General features: G+C 40.3%; 1 pseudogene; it reads right to left on the reverse strand.

Annotated features, from left to right (window-relative positions):
• Positions 1-21,221, reverse strand: part of LOC114025472 — a 48,090-nt pseudogene that overhangs the window by 1,229 nt on the left and 25,640 nt on the right.

Below are 21,221 nucleotides of genomic sequence, written 5' to 3' on the forward strand. Positions count from 1 at the left end.
ACTTAGGAATATATTTATATTATAAAATATAATAATTATAATTACTTTAAAATATATTTATTTCTCAAGGAGTTTAGAATCTAATGGGTGAAAACAACACCTAAGAGGAAGCTGGAAAGTGTGGGGGGAGAGGCCAAAGGGTACTTTGCCTCAGAAGCATCACAGTTAAAACAGAGGTACAGATGGAAAGTGAAGTGAGCTGGAAAACCCAGATGCTGCCCTCCATAAAGGAAGGCTTTGAAGGGAGCTTAGTGCTTTATCTTACAGTCTTCCAATCAATTCTATCTTACCAGTCTCCAAGAAAAAGGTGTTTTACCCCAAGAAAGACCCAGTAGGCATCTTTAGGAGTCCAACCTGAAGACCATTGAATTGTTGGGTTTTAGAGCTGCAAGGTTAAATAATCCAAACCCTTCATTTTATAGATGAAGAAACTAAGGCCCAAGAGATGGTTACTTTCCCATTACTCTCATCCCTTGATGCAGTTAGGCAGCAATATATTTTGTCTTGCCTGAAAAGCTGACTAGTTACTCTTTCTAGTCTAACTAATCTCTTCTAAGATATCCTATATTTACTATAGAGGGGCAGCTAGATGGTGCAGTGCATAGACTGCCAGGCCTGGAGTCAGAAATACCAGAGTTCAAATCCAGCCTCAGACACTTGCTAACTGTGTGACCTTGGGCAAGTCACATAACCCTATTTGCCTTAGTTTCCTCATCTGTAAAATTAGCTAGAGAAGGAAATGGCAAACCACTGCAATATCTTTGCAAAACTCTAAATGGGGTCACAGAAAGTAGGACATGACTGAACAACATATTTACTATAGGTCTTCTTATTGGAGGTCAAATCCAAAATCTTTTGGGGTTAGGGCAAAGGGAAGAGGAGGTTAGGGCAAAGGGAAGAGGAGGAGAAAGATATTCTCATATGTGACCTTTTTTTCCATATTAAAAAAAAACCCAACAACTCAAAAACTTAATTACTCCTTAATAATTGAAATGTAATCATAGAAAGTCAGATCCAGTGGGCAAGATATACTCAGAGGAGGAATGACTGGAAAGTATTGAAACTACCACTTTACCATAAAATCACTGATGGATACCTGTCCCAACTCAAAAAAAATAAACACTGAAGGCAAGGAATGCCACTTTGTTGCTAACAGCTAGAAAACAAACAGCTGCTAACAAAAGATTGAAAACAAAAAACCAAGCCTTTCCTCTCTATTCCCCCCACCCCCCACTCCCTAAACCTAGTCTCCAGCAAATGGGTATAGGTGGCTCAGTTGTGAAATGACACCACGTGCCATGGCAAAAGACAGCTTCAAATAGTGGAAGGTCCTTCCTTGAGAGGCAAAAAATGAATACTGGCTTTAAGCCAGCCACAACTGGTCACCCCACCCACAAATCCCTTTATCTCTCTCTCTTAATACCTCACTCTTCAGTTTCTTGCTCAGTAGTGCTTTTATTTAAGGTTCTAAAGTAGACACTATTCAGTCTACAAATAGAGCAAGCTTTCGAGTTCGGCCTGTCTATCCATCCCTGGTAGGCTATTCTATTTTTCAGGGATACTGTAATGTCTTTGACGTGAGGAACTCAGCTCCCCTCACAGATGCAAATGGACAGCTTCTCCACTATCTGGAGTTTGACGAAGTTGCCTAGGAGCCTTTAGAGGTTAAATGGCTGGTCACTGACTACATGAAATCAGATCAAGGTGTCTTGGTCTCTAAGGTGACTAAGGCCAGCTCTGTCTACTAGACGACACTGCACTACCTCCCTCAGCAGACTGATACTGCTCAGAACAGGTTATGATTTCCTGAAGTCTGTACCCTTTCCCCCCTTGGGGGTGGTGAGGAACAGGTCGCTCGATTTCTTTTCTCCCTCCCCCTCCAAAAAATCCCAACATACTAGCTGATTATTTTCCTTGAACTGAAGCATGGGGAAAGGTAATAGTTTTGCTGGGATTTTCTTAGTTTCTGAACTAAGAATGTTCAAGGTTTTATTGCTGCTTTTACTGCCAGGTTTGGGCAACCTTTACAAGGAAGGATGAGCATATTCACAGAATAAGTAGACAAAGTTTCCCAACCTTAGATTCTTTTCTTGTTAAAAAATGCACATCAAATATTTGATTGATCAATCAACAAATTATAAAGCACCTAATATGTAGTAGGCACACAAAGACAAAAATGAATACCACCTCAGAAGTTACCAAATCAATGGAGATATTGACTTTGGGGGTGTAGTTCAACCTTACCTTATTTATTATGTGAATGGCCACGTGGAGTAGATATCCAGGTGAGGTAAGAATTTTTTTTTTTTAAGATCCTTCAGTAAGGATAGGAATAAAGATTGGATTTGTGGGATGAGGAAACTCTTTTTAATACAGGTTAATACCTTCTTTTTGATTTATAACTTTAATGAGCTGCCTAGATCATCTGTTCTCAAAATGTGTTTCAGGGAGCTCAAGGGGTGGCTGGGACCCAATCACAGGCTCCTCAGGTCAAAACTATTTTCATAGTTACACTAAGATATTTTAATTTCTAATACAGTACATATTGATAGATATAACTCATATAAACAAAAGCTTTTGGGGGTTTTCAACAATTTTTAAGAATGTAAAGAGGTCTAGAGTCAAAAAAGTTTGAGAACCATTATGTTAGATTATTGAGAAATCAAAGAAATGTAGCTAGGTGGTACAGTGGATAGAGTACTGGGCTTGGTATCAGGAAGCCCTGAGTTCAAATCCAGTTTCAGACATTTACTAGCTGTGTGATCCTGGGCAAGTCACTCAACCCCATTTGCCTCAGTTCCTCACCTGTAAAATGACGGGAGAAGAAACTGGTAAAACACTCTAGTATCTTTGCCAAGGAAAACCCCAAATGGGGTCACAAAGAGTTGGATATGACTGAAAAAAAATGACCAAGAAGTCAAGGCACTTTCCCAGAGCTACATAATCCGTATATGTTACAGGTGGGACTTGAGCTCAGTCATGGCTTCCAGGCTCACTCCTGTTGTGTCATCAAACAAACCAAAAACCAGAGCTTTCTTCCTTCCTCCTCTTTGTTTAGTCAGTCTATCACAACTCTCCAATCTATCTCCCCAACATTTCATAATGCCTTATGAGGAATGGGCAGGTCAGAGGTATCTGAAAAGCTATGCCAATGCTGTGTTCTCTTACTTGTCTCCTTGACGTTTCCTACTCCGACCATTCATGTTCTCTTGGCCAGCTGTTTCTAGCTCCTTTTCTTCCTTTCTCTCGCCTTGAGAAGATTGTCTCTGAATATGGCTTTATTGGTTCCACTCTTCTGAAAAAAATAACAGGATCAGAGCAGGACTCACTAATCATTTTTCTGCTTTTCTCCATTTCAGATGCCATGGCAAGTTTACCCTTAAGCTTTTCAGATATTTTAGATAGAAAATAAGTTTGCTCAGCAGCATATTTCAGAACTGTGCAGGACATAAAACCTCAAAAGGACTTCTCCATTTCTCTGCATTTGAAAACCAAAAAAAAGCCAAGGAGTCTGGATACTCTTTTTGTTGAGGTCGATCATTATCATTAGATTGGAATCAAAGGGCATTTGATCTTGATAAGCAAGCTTAATTTTTTTCATCATTGGCAGTTAATGGTAGAACACACATAGTGCAGAAAGTCACAGATTTCAGAATAATAACTAGCCTTTAAATACCAGTTTAAAGTTTGCAAAATGCTATACATCTACAACAATAATAGTATCTAGCATTTATTGTTCTTTAGTCATTTCAGTAGTGTCCAACTCTTCATGGCACCATTTTGGGGTTTTCTTGACAAAGATACCAGAGCGGTTTGCTACCATCTCCTTTTCCAGCTCATTTTACGAATGAGGAAACTGAAGCAAACAGGGTGACTTGCCCAGGGTCACACAGCTAGTAAGCATCTGAGGCCAGATTTTAACTCAGATCTTCCTAACCCCAGGCCTGTCCCTCTAACCACTACATCACCTAGCTGCCTAAAATCTAGCATTTACATAGCGCCCACTATTGCCAGGCACTGTGAAAACGCTTTTCAAATATCATCTCCTCTGATTCTTACAACAACACTGGAAGGTAGGTGCTTTTACTGTCCCCATTTTACAATTGAGGAAACTGAGGCAAAGGTTAAGAGACTTGCCCAAGATTACATAGCTAACAAGTGTCTGAGGCCAGATCTGAACTCAGCTCTTTCTGACTCCCGGCCTAGTGCTGTATTCCATTGTGTTACCTAGTAGCTTCATCATCTCATCTCAGATGAGGCTCATCAAAACCCTGTGTTTTGATAATAATAGTAATAACTATAGTTATTATAATATAGTTATAGTACTAATAGTAATAATTCCCATTTTAGAGGAGAAAAAAATTGAGGTTCATAGAAGGTATATGACTAGCTCATAACCACAGAGTAGGGTCCCAGTAGGGATTTAAATACAGGTCTTCCTGATTCCAGGTCCAGAACTCTATTCAGGATACCAGGCTGTTGCTCTAAAATCTTTATTTTGCCTCTATCTTTAAAAAAAAAAAAGTTATATACAAGCATGGTATAGCAGAAAGTGCACTGAATCTGGAGCTGAGTACCTGACTTTGAAACATGGCACTTATTATCCATGTGACAACCTTGGGCAAGTCACTTGAGCCTCAGTTTTCTCAGCTGTAAAATGAGGGGGTTCAATTAGCTGACCTCTAAGGTCCCCTCCATATCTAAATCTATGATCCTAAAAATTAATTCCTGAAGCAGAATCTATTCTTTTATTCTTTCCCTACACACACAAAGCCAACACATTTGTTTGGTTAACACATGTCCATCTCTGAGTCAGTACCATATACACACATGTACATATATTATATATACATTTATGTATGCATATATGTGTGTATACATATATCATAGTCATGTATACATACATACACACACACACCCCATATATATTATCAATAACCTGGTTTCCTCCGCTATCTCCCTTCGCTAATCCATCCAAACAACAACCAAAGCGATCACAGGTTTGACTCTGTCATTCATCTGCTCAGAAAGCTCTCGGGCTTCGATTTTCCCTGTAGGATAAAATGCAAACAAGGCAGCCTAATATTTGAAAGCCTTCACAACCCAGCCTACCTGCCCAGGCTAACTGTACATTGGTACCCTTCGCACACTCAATGATCCAGCTAAACGGTCCTACTTGTATTTATACCTCACATATGATAATCCATCTCTCTGAATGCTTTTCCTCCTCACCTCTTGCCCTTTGAAAGTTCTAAGGCTTTTCCGGATCCACCCATTGCTAGTGTCTGTCCTCCCCATTCTGAAGTTTCATTTCCCTAAATATGTACATGTTGAATGTTCTTCCACTGACCTGCCCACAGAGGCAGCTGTGGGTGGGGTGGGGTGGCCACATTGGAAAGAGCATTGGCCCTAGAACCTCATATATAATACCTCATTTGATCCCAATAACAACCCTGGGAGGTAGGTGCTGTTATTATCCCCATTTTTTAGTTGAGGAAACTGAAGTAAATGAAGGTTGAGTGCAGGCGTGGGGAACCTGCAGCCTTGAGGCCACACGTGGCCCTCTAAGTCCTCAAGTGCAGCTTTTTGACTGAATCCAAACTTCATAGATTTTGTTCTTTTGTTCATAAAAGTTTGGATTCAGTGAAAGGTCCTCACTGGAGGACTTAGAGGGTCACGTATGGCCTGGGGCCGAAGTTTCCCCACCCCTGGTTTAGCGACTTGCCCAAAATACAGCTGTGAAGGCCCAGTTGAGATTAGATAAGGTGAACTTGTAGTGCAGTAAAACAGCTTTCGTGGTTTGTGATCCCAAACACTGGTAAGGGGTGGGGAGGCAGGTGGAGGTGACCAGGACTTCTGCCTGGGGGGGGTCTAGGTCAGTAAATACCTGAAGATCTAATTTCATCTACCCAGACTGAACTCCCATTAGCTCTAGAACTATCTCCCTAAACAGTGGGATCTAATCCAGAATATACTTTATGAGTGGAGAATACATTTGGCCTCTGACCTCAGAGGCCCTCTGCTGCCTCTGGCCTTCTGGGGTTCAGGACCTCTTATGGTTCTCAGGGCTGAAACAAAATATTAGAATTAAATATTAATTTGGAAGAGAGACTTACAGACAGCTGCAGTTTTCAGTCTTGTCCTGGAAACCTTCATGTAATACCTCCTAATTCACTTTTTAGTAAGAAGCTTTTATAAATGGTCCCATGCAGGTGGGAGAAATTCCTACTTAACCACATTCAGAGTCCTGCTGAGAAAGAGCAGGCTACAAGAAATCCTAAATTAATGATTTCTAAGGGTTTCATCTCTTCTCTCTGAATGATAGGATTTCATTAGTGCTTTGAGATCTTTGGCAGTATGTGACCTAGTGATTCGAAGTATAGCTGGTTCTGCTAAAACACGTTTTGAAAATGTAAATTGGTTCCAACTCAATTGATATATTAGGGAAATGTTTTCTTCTGAGCAATTTCTTCTGCAACAAATAGCAAAAGGACTCCAAGAAATACACTATTTCACAATACCTCACAGGCTGCCACCCTTCTGACACCCACAAACAAACTTCAGGTCTTTGTCAAGGTAAAGTGTTGTATTTATTATATATCTTCTGGCACAGCTGGAGCTGAGGGCAGAGGAGGTCAGGGCCACACTACCCTCCCCCTTTCCCTGCCCCACTCCCTTTCACCATGGCCTTGGGCCCTAGGCCCAGAGTTGGGAGTCTGCCCAACTTGCCTGTGATGCCCACAGCAGCCTGAAGTTACTGTTGTTGTATTTATGAATTTCTGAAACCATTTAACATGTAAAAAACTGTGCTATTGTTTTGTTTTTTTAAAATCAGGTTCCTATCTTTGTGTGTGTGTATGTGTGTGTGTGTCTGTGTGTGTGTGCCACTGGTGAAGTTTTTGAGAATTGTGCCCCTAACCCCACTACCCCCATGAGCCCTGTGGTTTTTTGTTGCCTAATTTTGTACATTTTGGTGCTTTGGGGGAACACATATGTGGCTCTGTAGCAGAACGGCCTCTACCGTCTAATTTTGGATCGAAATGGCAATATATGTTCTAGAAACATAAATTTTTTTGCGTCGGCACCATTTGGCATCTTTATTTTTAGCTTTTTATTGTACAATAGTTCCCATGGAGATAGTCTATTGTGGTTACCCGTATCACAGCTGAAGAGGAAACAGGTGGGAGGGAAAGGGCAAGTCAAGTCGACAATAACTTTGATTAAAACAATAGCTGTTTCACCCCATCCCCAACCTGAAAGAAGTTAGGGATAGAACTCACAGCCAGGAGAACACACTATGTACAATTCCAGTTCTCCCCCTTCTCTGAATCTAGCTGTCTGGTGCTTAATTCAGGCTTGTGAATGTATTCGGAACAAACTGCCATCCTGCGCCCCATAGCTAGAAGATCAGCTGCTTTATTTTAATTTGTGAGCTCCTGGAGCTCAGGTTTTGTGTCATATCCACGTTTGTATCACTAGTTGTTGTTTTTCAGTCATGTCTGACTCTTCCTGATCCCTTTTGGGGTTTTCTTGGAAAGATATTGGAGTGGTTTGTCCTTTGCTTCTCCAGCTCATTTTACAGATGAGGAAACTGAGGCAAACAGGGCTAAGTGACTTGCCTAGGGTCACACAGTGACAGGGTCTGAGACTGGATTTGAATTCATGATGAGTCTTCCTGACTCTAGGCCCAGCACTCTATCCACTGCTCCACCTACCCGCTCCATATCACTAGTTCTTAGCCCCAGTGCCTCTGCTTTGACCATCTCTAGGAACTACAATTGTGGAGGTGTGGGAACTTCTTCCCCTGAGGCCAATTTCTACCCCTTTATGTGGAGTGTAAGAGAGTTGCTTGAGGCTCTGAGTTAAAGTGACTTGTCCCTTGGTTACATAAATGTTAGAGATGTGATTTGAACCCAGATCTTCCTGATCCAAATCCAGAACTCTGTCCCCTACACCACATTACCTCTTAGCTTGCACCTAGAATCCTAGGGTGAAAAAGGGACCTCAACGACCACCTAGATCAACTTCCTTATGTAATAGATGAGGAAACTGAGGCCCAGAGAAGGGGATACACTTTTACATAGTGCTTCTATGTACCAGGCCCTGTGTAAAGCACTTTTTACAGATATTTCATTTGATCCAACTAAGACAGTTATGTATCCCAGCTGAGCTACCCAAGGTCACACAGATAGTAGAAAACCAAGAAGGCTGTTTGTACCACCAATAAATAAGAGTCGATTTCCCAGTACATTGCTCCTGCTGGCTTAAGAAGCTGGGCCTAGAATTTAACAGGAGGAGAGCAGGTTGGCTAGCTTTTGGTAGACTGGGCAGTTCTTTTAATGACCGTACCCTTCCCCTTGGAAACAAGAGTCCGTCGTTTTAATGACAGCAAGATTTGAACCATGCAGAGCCAATGTTCCTTTCTCTGTATCACAAATCTGATGAATTCCTCCCTACTATTCAATATTTTTTTTCGTTCAGCCTACCCACCACTCTCTGACATCAGCCATATTCCTAAGAAAAAGGTAGAACAAATGTTAGCAATCAAACCGTTTCTAAAGTTTTCAGAGTTCCTCAAAACCCCAAATTTCCATTAAAACCAGACAATAAAAATCAGAGGAGCATTGTGAAAGAAATAATGAAGGAGGTGATGAAAACAAAATAGTAAAAATAACTGCCACTTAAATAAAATGTTAACTCTAAGTACCTTTTCTTAGTTGATGAGGGAAGGATGGGAGGAGGATGAGGACATAAAAAGTGAGAAAGAGGTTAAAAAAAGTAATGCTAGTTATTAAAAAAAAAAGAAAAGAAAACACCATGCACTTATATAATAATTATTACATTTAAAAAATGACTCATCCTTTTCTCTCATCCTGTTTCTACAGCTTTGGGAAGTAAGCTTGTCAGGTATGTTATTACCATCTTTCATGAGACAGAGTCAAGGCAAAGTGAAAAGAACACTGGACTTGGAGTTAGGAAGACTTGAGTTTGAATCCTGACTCAGAGGCTTACTTACCCTAGGAGAGTCACTTAACTTCTCTCAGACTTAGTTTCCTCATCTCTAAAACACAAAGGCTGGACACAATAGTGTCCACTTCTAAATTTATATCATATGACCCTGACGCAAAGAGAGGAAAAATAAAATCTCCTCCCTCCCTCAAAGGCACATGGCAAGTTAGTGATGGAATGGGAACCAGAATGCAGGTCTCTTGATTTTTTGCCTTTTTCTTTTCTTTTCTTCCCCCTTTACCTGCCATGGGAAGAATGATAAAAGCTAATTAGAGGGGGAAGGATGATTTACATGATTTACAAAATTGTTTGCCACATTGCTCCTTAATTTTATAAGCTGATGGCATCTTGGGATTAAAGGACATTTCTGACATTATGGCTATCCTGGTTCTGGCTTGCCTAGTGAATTTTTTTGAAGCCCAGGATGTGTGTGTATATGTGTGTGTGTGTGTGTGTGTGTATTTCTTTAAATGTATTTTTATATATGGCTAAATTTCCCTTGTTTCTTGGTACAACTGTCCTTAATGCTATGTTAAATGTAGTGAGTTTCTTTGGTTTAAAACACATAGACAAGCAACTTCATTTTATAGTTTAGGCTGTGATTTCTATGGCTTTTGAATATTCTCATATAGGAAACACTTCCAGCATAGGTGTGTATGAATGAAGGAAAGGAGAGGGAGGGAAAGGGATGAAAGCGAGCTGGTCAAAGGATTCAGGAGACATTAGGTCCATCCATTTTAAATTTAACTATAAAGATCTAGGTTATTTCTTATGTCATTATTGTTCAGTTGTATCCAATTTTCTATGACCCCATTTTGGGGTTTTCTTGGCAAAGCCACTGGAGTGGTTTGCCATTTCCTTCTCCAGCTCATTTTACATATGGGGAAACTGAGGCAAACAGGGGTAAGTGACTTCCCCAGGGTCACACAGGCACTAAGTGCCTGAGGTGCCTGAGGTTATATTTGAACCCAGGAAGATGAGTCTTCCTGATTCCAAGGCTAGTGCTCTATCCTCTTTGCTACCTAGCTGTACTCTTCCCCCCCCCCCCCCCCCCCCCGCATTTCTTATACACACTGGCCATGTGACCCTGATTTAATCCTTCAGTGCTCTAGGCAATTCTCTAAGACTAAGTTACACAGGTGTTGCCCTGTACTGATAGACAAATGATATGTATCTGGGAGTTCTGAATGATAACAACAACAACTAACATTTCTATAATACCTACTATGTGCCAGGTACTATGTTAAGCATTTTACAATTATTATCACATATGATCCTCACAACAATCCTGGGAGTGAAGTACTATTGTCATTCACATTTTACAGTTGAGGAAATGGATGCAAATGGAGTTTAAGTGCTTTGCCCAGGGTCACACAGCTAATAGGTATCTGAGGCCAAATTTGAACTCAACTTGTTGACTGGGTGGGGAACCGCTTCAAAGGCTGCACCCAAGGACCTAGAGGGCCCAAGACACCTTCCCCACCCCTTCTCTAGGCTCAGCATTCTATCTGCCTATTTATCAATGAAATAATATATCTAGTCCTTATCCTTAGAATGAGTTAACAGTGAATCCTTCCTTTTTTTTTAAACATGTGTCTTCTCACAAAAAAAAAAATAAGTTATAAGTGTTCATTGGTAATCAGAGTTTAATGTTGTAATCAAATAAAATTTACAACAAAGGTAATTCAATGAGACAACATAACCTTTAAGTCCTGTGTATCATGTTATATTTTATGGTAATTGAATACAAATGACAAATAATTTTTAAAACCTCATAATTTTGTACATAATAGACACTTAACAACGTTGTTGAATTGAACTCATGATTAGTAAGTAACTAATCAGTATTACTTTTATACAGTCAAAACAAGCATTTCTGGGTCAGTTCAAGAAGGACTGAATAGGAAATTGTTCTGATGGTCTTATGAAGAATCCTATATATAAAAACCAGGTCTCCTTGCTTCTTTGTCTGAAGTTTGGAGACCCCAACCAGGTGTGGGGAACCTTCATCCTCAAGGCCACATGTGGCCCTCTAGGTCCTCAAGTGTGACCTTTTGACTGAATCCAAACTTCACCGAAGAAATCCCCTTAATAAAAGAATTTGTTCGGTAATACTTGGCCTCAGTCAAAAGGCTGCACCCAAGGACCTAGAAGGCCACATGTGGCTTCAAGGCCTACCCCTAGCCCAGACATTCTCCCAGGCTACAAAGTCTGATATCTCCTCCCTGGGCTAGTCTTATAATAAGTATAGAAGACAGGGTAGTATGCCCCAATCAACACTACCATTTTATTAGTGTAGATTAGTTGTTTTCTTACATCAGTTTGTAAATTGCCAACCCCACTCACAATTTCACTCAACCAGGGAGATTTGCTTATTATTTACCCAAATCAAACTCTGGTACAACTCAGATATTATGGGAAGTTAAAAATGTAGCTTTTGATATTTAATTGACATCTAGATTGGACTTTGTGAATATGAAAGGTGATGGGGTCAGTCAAAGATACAACTTTTAAGTTAGATACCTTCCCACTTCCTTATCTGGCCCTCTCCCATTTTCCTGGGGGCAGACCTTCTTCCATTTCTTACCTCTTACCCATTTCCCCCTAGAAGTCCACTATAGCCCTGCTGCCTCTAGGCAGTCCATAACTCCCTCTGCTGCATTCTACTTAGCCCTACCTCAGTTTGGAATGCCCATGTTCCCACATTATCTCTTGTTTCCTTTATTTCCTTTCGCTGCCCACCAAACACCCACAAGCAAAATCTCCGTTCCCTTAGTGGGCTAATAAGAGTTGTGTTTCCCATATTTCATAACTCATTTTGAGCCACGTTGTCCTTAAAAACACCAGGAAAACATTGTCCATCAGTCCATGGACATTTTCTGATAACTTCGAGGCCCGATTTATTATAAGATGAAAGAATGTTTCAAATTATAACTTTACTTAGAACCTTTGAATCTCCTAGAATGAAGAATCCATGGTTTAGTTTCTTATTCGTCTCCTGGTTTTAGTGTTCTTTTAAAACTAAGGCTTGATAAGCACCTGTCAGGAATATGGAAGAAGGAATGACTAGGTACAGGTTGATTTTGATGATAAGATCTTGTGGCACCTAGGCGGTGCACTGAATAGAGTGTTAGACCTGGAGTCAGAAAGAACTGAGTTCAAATGTGACCTTATGCACTTAGAGCCTGAGTGACCCTGGGGAAGCCATTTAACATCAGTGTCTCTCTGTCTCTCTCTCTCAGCTTTAGTTTCCTCATTTGTAAATGAAGGTAGAATGATAGCACTTATCTCCCAAGGTTGTTGAGAGGATAAAATGAGATAATGTTTATAAAGCTCTTAGGAAAACTTAAAATGCTCTAAATGCTAGCTATTATTATTCCATCTACCTCTGAGATTCTGTAAAAACTGGTTGTCTCCTGAATTAAGATTTCACACATTCTTATAAGAAGAATTCTATCAATCAATAAACATGTATAAAGTACCTACTATGTGCCAGGCATTATGCTAAGTGCTGGGGATACAAAAAGAGGCAAAAGACAGTCCCAGCCCTCAAGAAGCTCACAATCAAATAAGGGAGAAAACAAAGAAAGAAATTATATATATACAAGCTACATATACAGCAAGCATACAACCATATACACATACAAGCATATACACATATACACATAACAAGCAAACTACATACAGGATAAATAGGAAACAATTGACAGAGGAAGGTACCCAAATTAAAAGGGGTTGGGAAAGGCTTCTTGTAGAAGATGGGACTTAAAGGAAGCCAGGGAAGCCAGTAGGTGGAAGTGAGGAGGGAGAACATTCTAGCCAGAGAGAATGCCTGGAGCCAAGAGATGGAGCCAGGAGGTCAGTGTTATCTGATCGAAGAGTATGTATAGTATGTATTGGGGAGTAAGGGGTAAGAAGACTGGAAAGGTAGGAGGGGACTAGGTCATGAAGGAATTTGAATGCCAATAAGAGGATTTTGTATTTGATCCTGGAAGCAATAGGGAGCCACTGGAGTTTATTGAGGGAGGATGGGGGTGGTGGGGGTTGGACTTGTGCTTTCGGAAAATCACTTTGGTTGATGAATGGAGGTTGGATTGGAATGGGGAAGGGACTTGAGGCAGGCAGACCCATCACCAGGCTATTGTAATAGTCCAAGCGTGGGGTGATGAGGGTCTGTGCTGTAGTCTGTCTATAGTGGCAGTGTCAGAGGAGAGAAGGGAGCATAATGGAGAGATGTCACAAAGGTAAAATGAGCAGGTCTTGCTAATGGATTGATTATGAGGGAGGGGGTCGATGAGGGATAGTGAGAGGTTGAGGATGGCTCCTAGGTAATGAGCCTGAGGGACTAGAAGAAATGATGTTGCCTTCTTCAATAAAAGAGAAGGTAGGAGGGGAGAGGATTTATGGGGGAAAAATAATGAGTATTATTTTGGACATATTGAAATGGTTTAAGATGTCTACCCGACATCCAATCTGGCATGTCTGACAGGCAGATGGAGATGTGATACTGGAGGTCAGCAGAGAGTTTGAGGCACAATAGGTAGATTTGAGAATCATAATCACAAAGATGGTAATTAAATCCATGGGAGCTGAGGAGATCACCAAGTAAAGTAGTTATAGACAGAGCAAGAGAGAGGGCGCAGGGCAGACCCCTGAAGGACATATTAGGTTAGAGAATATAATCTAGATAAGAATCCAGCAAAGGAGTCTGAGAAGCATTGGTCAGATAGGTAGGAAGAGATCCAGGAGAGAGTGGTATCCCAAAAATCTGAAAAGAAGAGGGTGTCAAAGGTAAGGGAGCGGACGATAGTGTTAAAGGCTGCAGAGGGGTTGAGGAGAAGGAGGATTAAGAAAAAGCCATTGGATTTGGCCACTAAGAGATCATTGGCAACTTTGGAGAGATCAGTTTCAGTAGAATGATAAGATTGGAAGCCAGATTTTAAAGGGTTAAGGAGAGGAGTAGAGAAAATGAAGATGGCTTCCCTAAGGAGTTTGTTCACAAAGGGCAGAAGAGATCCAGGACGATAGAGGGGATTTAAGGATCAACAGAGGGATTTTTTTTTTCAGGTTGGGGGAGACATGGGCATGTTTGTAGGCATAGAAAATGAGCCAACAGACATGGAGAGATTGCAAATAAGTTCCTAGGTAATAATGGTAAAGAGATTTGGGGATTTTGTTAATGTGTTTTTTTATTTTGTTTTGTTCCCCAAATGTCTGTGTATATACTTCCAAATAGGCTTTTTTACTACGAAGTTCATGTATTTCATTGGATGCCTTCTTTGATGAGAATCTTAATATTTATAAAGTGTTTTAATTTGTTTGGAATATCGTGCAAATTGGTAGTAATCAAATAATATTAATTATATTTCTGCTGAACTACAATTAACTTCTAATTGTTTGATATAATTTCCAATTATAATTAGAAATAAAATGAATGAAAGAGCAACACCAGGAAAGTGTTATATTAGCCCATGAGGCATATTTATTTTTTTTAAAATAAAAAAATTCTGCTTCTAAAATACCTTTCCCGTTTAAAACTGCAATATTTAATACAGAAGGCAGCCTCTCCAAGAAGTTTCTATGTTGTGTTTCTCTCTGGAAATGTTGTAAAGATACTGTAGATGATTACAAAACTGAACTGAAGAGATGAAATGAGTGGCTACCTATAGGATCATTATGTTATCTCTCCTTTATTCCTCTTAAAGAGGACGTACAATGGATTGGACAGTGCCTGGTCTTTGAGTCAGAGTCCTGGGTCAGATTTCAAATGACGCTTCCTAGATAACTGGCTATTGGCAAGTCACCTAACTTCTCTGACGCTCAATTTCATCTGTAAAATGAGAAAACAATACTTGCAACATACCTACTACCTTGTCAGGAAATAACTCTCAGTACAGTCCTATTAAGTAGGCTTAATAATGATTAAGGCTACTTAATAATAATTATTAATCAAGTATTCATAATGGTGATACTAAATAATATATTATTAATAATTATAATAATGTAATAAATGCAATATAACAAACATAATGCTAATAGCTAATACTTACATAGTACTTTAAAGTTTGCATAGCATTTACATATATTTTCCCATAGGTCCTCATAGTAACCCTAGGAGGTAAGCACTATTATTATTCCCATTTTACGGATGAGGAAATTGAAACAGAGAGATTGTGACTTGTTCAGGGTTATACAGTTAATGTCTGAGTCAGAATCTGAACACAGATCTTCCTGACTGATTTTGGCACACTATCCACTCTTCTATCTAACTGCCTCTCTGGGTCTCAATTTCATCCTGATAAATGCTTGCTAATGAATGAATGAAAGCACTTTGTAAAATAGAAAATGTTATATAACTGTGGGCTATGACTGTTGTTCTTAACGTTGTGTGATTGCAGACCTTGGCTGTCTAAAAGAAATACTTCTACCACCTACTCACTGATGCCTAAAATTTTAGTTAAATTTCATGGCATTGGCTTAAGATGCCTTAAACCTCTCTTGAAATGCTAGTACTCACTGAGAGGTGTAAGATGTTAAGCTCAATTAGTGACTTTGTTCTGTGGTATGAATGAATGTTTCATATCCCTTCCTGGGAAAAGACTTGGAGTGTGTGTGTGTGTGTGTGTGTGTGTGTGTGCAAAACAGGGAATTACGTTTTATCACCTATTTTGCAATTTTCCTTGGACCAACATGGAATTATTAAACAGTATCTGAGCTATAAATCTGGAGGTGGGAAAGAAGAGGTAGTGGCGCTCTTTTTATTTTTAGTTTTTGGTGGCTTTAATTATTCTCTCCAATTTTTGCATGGAAGGAAACTGTTTTCACCTTCCTTCCCGACACCCCAACATTCCATCCCCTTTCTGCTCTTTCCCTTTTCTGCCAAGACCCTTAGTAACAGATGGGCAGAAATAGCAGATGGTAGAAGGGAGAACTGTGCTAGCTCCCTTTCGCCTGAAATTCAAGCCCCATTTGGGGAACAAATGCTTTATTGCGGTAAGTACAAGATTATACCACTGGCCCAAAGCACACTCATACACTGTTTGTTGAGCTATGTACCAGTCTAACCATTTTGGAAAACATCATATTTATAAATTGTAAAAAGTCACTAAACTGTACATTCCCTTTGAACCTTTGATACTACTACTAGGCTCATACCTCAAAGAGGTCAAAGATGGAGCGAGAAGTCCTGTATATGCAAAATGTTTAAAGTACTACTTTTTGTAGTAACCAAGAAATGGAAAGAAAGTAGGTTCTTATTGACTGGGGAAAGGAGGAACAAATTGTATTATATAATAGGTTATTACTGTACCATAAGAAATGATGAGTATGGAGAATTTTGTGTGGATTTGTATGAACTGAGGCAGAGGGATATAAACAGAACAGGTTCACAAGGATGTAAAAGAAAACAATCACTAAACACTTCAGAACTCTGAGCAATACAGTGACCAACTGTGACTTCAGAAGACAGATGGAGAAGACATAGTCAATGTATTGATTTGCTCTGCTGGACCATACTTTCTTGTTACAAGGGAGGGGAGAGGGGGAGGATAGCCACTGGGAAGGAACAGTGACCAAAAAAAAAAGAGCATTGATAAAACATTTAAAAAGAAAAAGGATTACACTGGTATTCCATTACATTCATATACCACAACTTGTTTAGTCATTCCCCAATTGATAGGCATCCCCTCAATTTCCAATTCTTTGCCATCACAAAAAGAGCTGCTGTAAGTATTTTTGTACATGTGGGTCCTTTTCCCGTTTTTATGATCTCTTTGGGATATAGACCTAAAAGAGGTATTGCTGGGTCAAAGGGTATGCACAATTTTATAGCCCTTTGGACATAGTTCCAAATTGCTCTACAGAATGGTTGGATCAGTTCACAACCCCGCCAACAAAGTATTAGTGTTCCAATTTTCCCACATCTTCTCCAACATTTATCATTGTCCTGTTTTGTCATGTTAGCCAATCTGATAGGTGTGATGTGGTACCCATTTGGAGTTTTCTTGGCAAAGACAGTGGAATGGTTTGCATTTCCTTCTCCAGCTTATTTTACAAATGAGGAAACTGAGGCAAACAGGGTTAAGTGACTTGCCCAGGATGACATAGCTACTAAGTGTCTGTGGCTGGATTTAAACTCGGGTCTTCCTGACTCCAGGCCCAGTGATCCATCTACTGCACCACCTAGCTGCCCATACAAAATCATGGAATTTCACAATTGAAAAGGATCCAGTCCAACCCATACCTAAATAGGCATCACCCCTACAACACCCTCAACAGGTAACCCTATAGCTGTTGCTGAAAAGATCTCCAGTGAGGAGAACCTCTTACTTCCCAAGGCCATTCAATCCACTTTTCCACAGCTATCATTGCTAGGAAGTTTTTCTTCTTTGAAACATTTCAGCCTTGCTCCTAGTTCTGCCCTGTAGAATTAAGCAAAGCTAGCTAGTCAATTAGTCAACAAGCTTTATCAAGTGCTTACTATGTGCCATTAAGTGTACTGACAACAAAAATAACCACTGTTGGCCTCAGGGACCTACTCCCTTTCTACGAAGGGGCCCATCTGTTCTGAATCCGTGTATGTTGTATGATTAAGTTCAATCATGGGAGACCATGGCTTCTAATGAGAGAGGTTAAGCTCCTTTTTCTAAACTTTTTAGCTTATCATTCAATTCCTCCTCTCCCCTGTCACTCTCTTTTTCTAGCATTCTAAGGGAAAAGTCACCTCAGGATTTAGGTTTGGGTTCACAGAAAAGAAATATTCAACATAGAACATTCACAAGCACACCCTGACAGAAAGATCTTAAATCAAACAAATAGGAGTACAAGCTACTATTATACTACCCCAGAAAGTTGTGGCTTGTACATCATCAGAACATGAAGCAATATTTGGACCGCTATATAAGAGTTTTACATGTCATTTTGGCTCCGCATTTTATCCTTCCCTGCAGATGTCTTCTGGCTAGCCAGGCTGGGGATTGTGTTCACCCTTCTCTCAGGAGCACTGAAGTAGCTTTGGGGGACTCCAACCAAAGGACCCAAGGCCTCTGAACCTCTCAAACTCAGAAGATAGCCTCCTAACCTGCAAACAGCCACCTCATGAACAATACTTGTTCATCTAAGATCAGGAAATTGTAACTACACTAGAGGCATCCCTGACCCCTGAACCAAATTTGCCTAATCAGGACATGGGCTTTAGCTACCATGTGCACATGGCCTCATGGTGGCTGCAGTAGGAGATAAAGTAAGTTACCCTTCACTCTGCTTTTCATGAGAAGTGGCTTGAAATAGCCCAGTATCTGGGAAGAGAAAAAAAGGCAGAGTTACTCCCTCTTTAAGGGTCCAGGGTAAGCAATAAGGGGATAGTCTTGTTATCAAAAAGTAGTAAGCCTCCCAGGGCAGAACTGTATACATGTGGTGGGCTGGAGGCAGGAAGGCAGCTCTGAATACACTCTGTACAACTCTCAGTTACACAAGTATAATCTGGTATCCATCATCTATCCCTTCAAATATTTGAAGACAGGTCTTTTTCAGACAAACAATTCTCTAGCTTTACTTCCTTCATCCTGCGTTTGTGAAGTTGATTTTTGAATCTAAGTGTAAGACTTTCCATTAATCCCTATTAAACTTCATCTTTGTCAATGGCACCCGATGTTCTTGCCCATCAATATCATTTTGGATCTGACTGTCATCCAGGGTATTAGCTATTCCTCCCAGTTTTGTATCATCTCCTAATTTGATAAGCATGCCATCTACGCCTTTATCTAAGGCACTGATAAACATGTTTAGTAGAATAGAGCCAAGGACAAATATTAGGGCAGACTGAACTGGAGTTTTCTCTTCAATTTGATATGGAACCATTATTGCTTTGGGTCCAGTCATCCAACCAGTTCTAGTTATACTTTATATACTATAAGAAAACTAAGAAAGACTTCATTAACTGCTTTTCTCAGAAAATATGAGCTTTTGGAGCAGGGAACTTTTCTTATATAAGTTTGTACTCCCAGGTCCTAGCAAGGTTTGTTAGCTTTTAGTAATAATAATAATAATAGCTAGCATCTAAATAGTGCCTGCTATATGCTAGGCACTGTGCTAAGCACTTCACAATATCTCATTTGATTGTTACAACAATCTTGAGAGGCAGGTGCTATTATTATCTCCATTTTAAATGCAAACAGAGTTTGAGTGACTTGTTCAATGTCACAAAGCTACCAGGTGTCTGGAGCTGCATTTGAATTTAGGTCTTTCCTAACTCCAGGCCCAAGGTTCTATCTGCTGCACCACCTAGTTGCCTAGCTTCCTCTTAAACAACTCCACCCTACCCAAAGACCAAGATTCGTGGTGCAGCTGCTTCCCCTCTCTCCCCACAACCATGCTAAGCAACTTGAACATTTTATGACATAAGCTACATCTGCTACAACTTTGCGTGACTCTTCATGTTCAGCCCACTAGGTACAGGGTGAGTATAAACCCCAAACCCAATTTGTTTTTTTGTTCATCCTTGCAGGTACTTACATAACATTGAACACACGCACACACAGCTACCTCATCGCCATCCCTCCCCTTTCTGTTTGACTCAGTTTACCCCCGCCTGATCCAGTTTCTGAATAAGGTCAAATTCTTGTACCAAAAATTCAATTTTTATCTAATCACTGAATACTACCTAGCTATACGATCCTAAGATTAAGTTTCCCAATAAGTCAGTAGGGAAGATAAACAGTATATACTGCTGCCTTATCTCTTGTCTTTGTTTGATCTGTTTCACACTGAAAACTCCCCCACCTTATCCCTTGGACCTTGGAACTCTAATATTATTTCAGTACAAAAAACTCCCTTTGTGCCTAAGATATCATCGGCCTATCCTAACCCTGAGCTCTGCTGCTAGTTTGCAATTGACTTAAATTGACTTATATTGAAATCTTTGGGACTGCAATTTATAGGTATTGTACTCAGGGCCTCTCAGTTGTGAAGCCCTTAAAAGCCAACCCATCACCCACTCAAAACCAATAGCTCAGGCCCCACCCATGCGTTTCCTATTTTTAGACTAGTTGGTATTTGTCATATTACCTCACAAATAAGTGAAAAGAACTTATATAAAACTTGGTGTGGTGAATAGAGCACTGGACTTGAAGTCAGGATGACCTGGGTTTGGATCCTACCTCAGAGATTTAGTAGAGGTGTGACTGAACAATTCAGTTAACCTTTCGAGATCTCAGTTTCCTTATCTGCAAAATGAGGGGGTTGGATTGGATGACATCTAAGCTCTCTTCTAGCCCAAGACTTTCTCTCTTGTACCGGAGCCCTCAGCTTTCTCCAGTGGTGCATGATGGGATAGAAGTCACATGGAGCTAACAGAGTAGGATGACGTCAGAGTCCCAAATGTGGCATGGCAGAGGTAAAGAATATCAACAATTACAAACCCCCAGCAGAATGGAATGGATATATGGGGGCAGCCTTTCTTCTTCTCTCCTCCCCACCCCACTTCTGTCCTCTACCTAGGATACCAACACCCTCCCAGAAAGTCATCAAGTTATGTCTCAAAGGATTCTGTGAGATTTAGTCCAGAAAGTTATTTCCTACTCATACATGAGACCCCTGCCCCAAAGCTTTCTGGAGGACATAGCTCCCCAATACAGGCATGATCTGTTTATAAGTGGTGTGTTTCCTTTGTCTCTTCAGTTCATAATAGGTGAGGGAAATACTCCATACAGTTAGAATTCACTCACATTTTTTGTATTTTTCCTTCCCTTTTCTTTCTTCCCTCTTTTTCTCTTTCCTTCCTTCTTTTCTTCCTAAAAGCAAAATCAAATACTCTAATACAGTAACCAAATGTTCTATTTCTCATATCCACCAGTGTAATGAGAGAGATTGGGAAAACCCCTCAACAGGTGGTTGATTCCTCCAATCAGCTTGATGAGATCACAGAGTGTGGAACTTTAAGAGAAGTCCCTGCACTTGCGGGGAGCTAGAAGTGCTCTCTGAACCCTTATTAAAAGGATCCCAGGAACTCCTTTAATTGTACCCGAGGTGGGGCAGTGGAGTCAGGATGATTCATTTCCCTGAGTTCAAATCTGGCCTCAGACACTTACTAGCTCTGTCGCCCCGGGCAAGTCACTCAACCCTGCTTTGCCTCAGTTTTCTCTTCTGAAAAATAAACTGGAGGACAGGCCAAACCACTTCAGTATTTTTGCCAAGAAAATCCTAAATGGGTCACG

Source organism: Vombatus ursinus, unplaced genomic scaffold (genome assembly GCF_900497805.2).
Source record: "Vombatus ursinus unplaced genomic scaffold, bare-nosed wombat genome assembly UNPS02014830.1, whole genome shotgun sequence".
Classification (NCBI taxonomy): Eukaryota; Metazoa; Chordata; class Mammalia; order Diprotodontia; family Vombatidae; genus Vombatus; species Vombatus ursinus.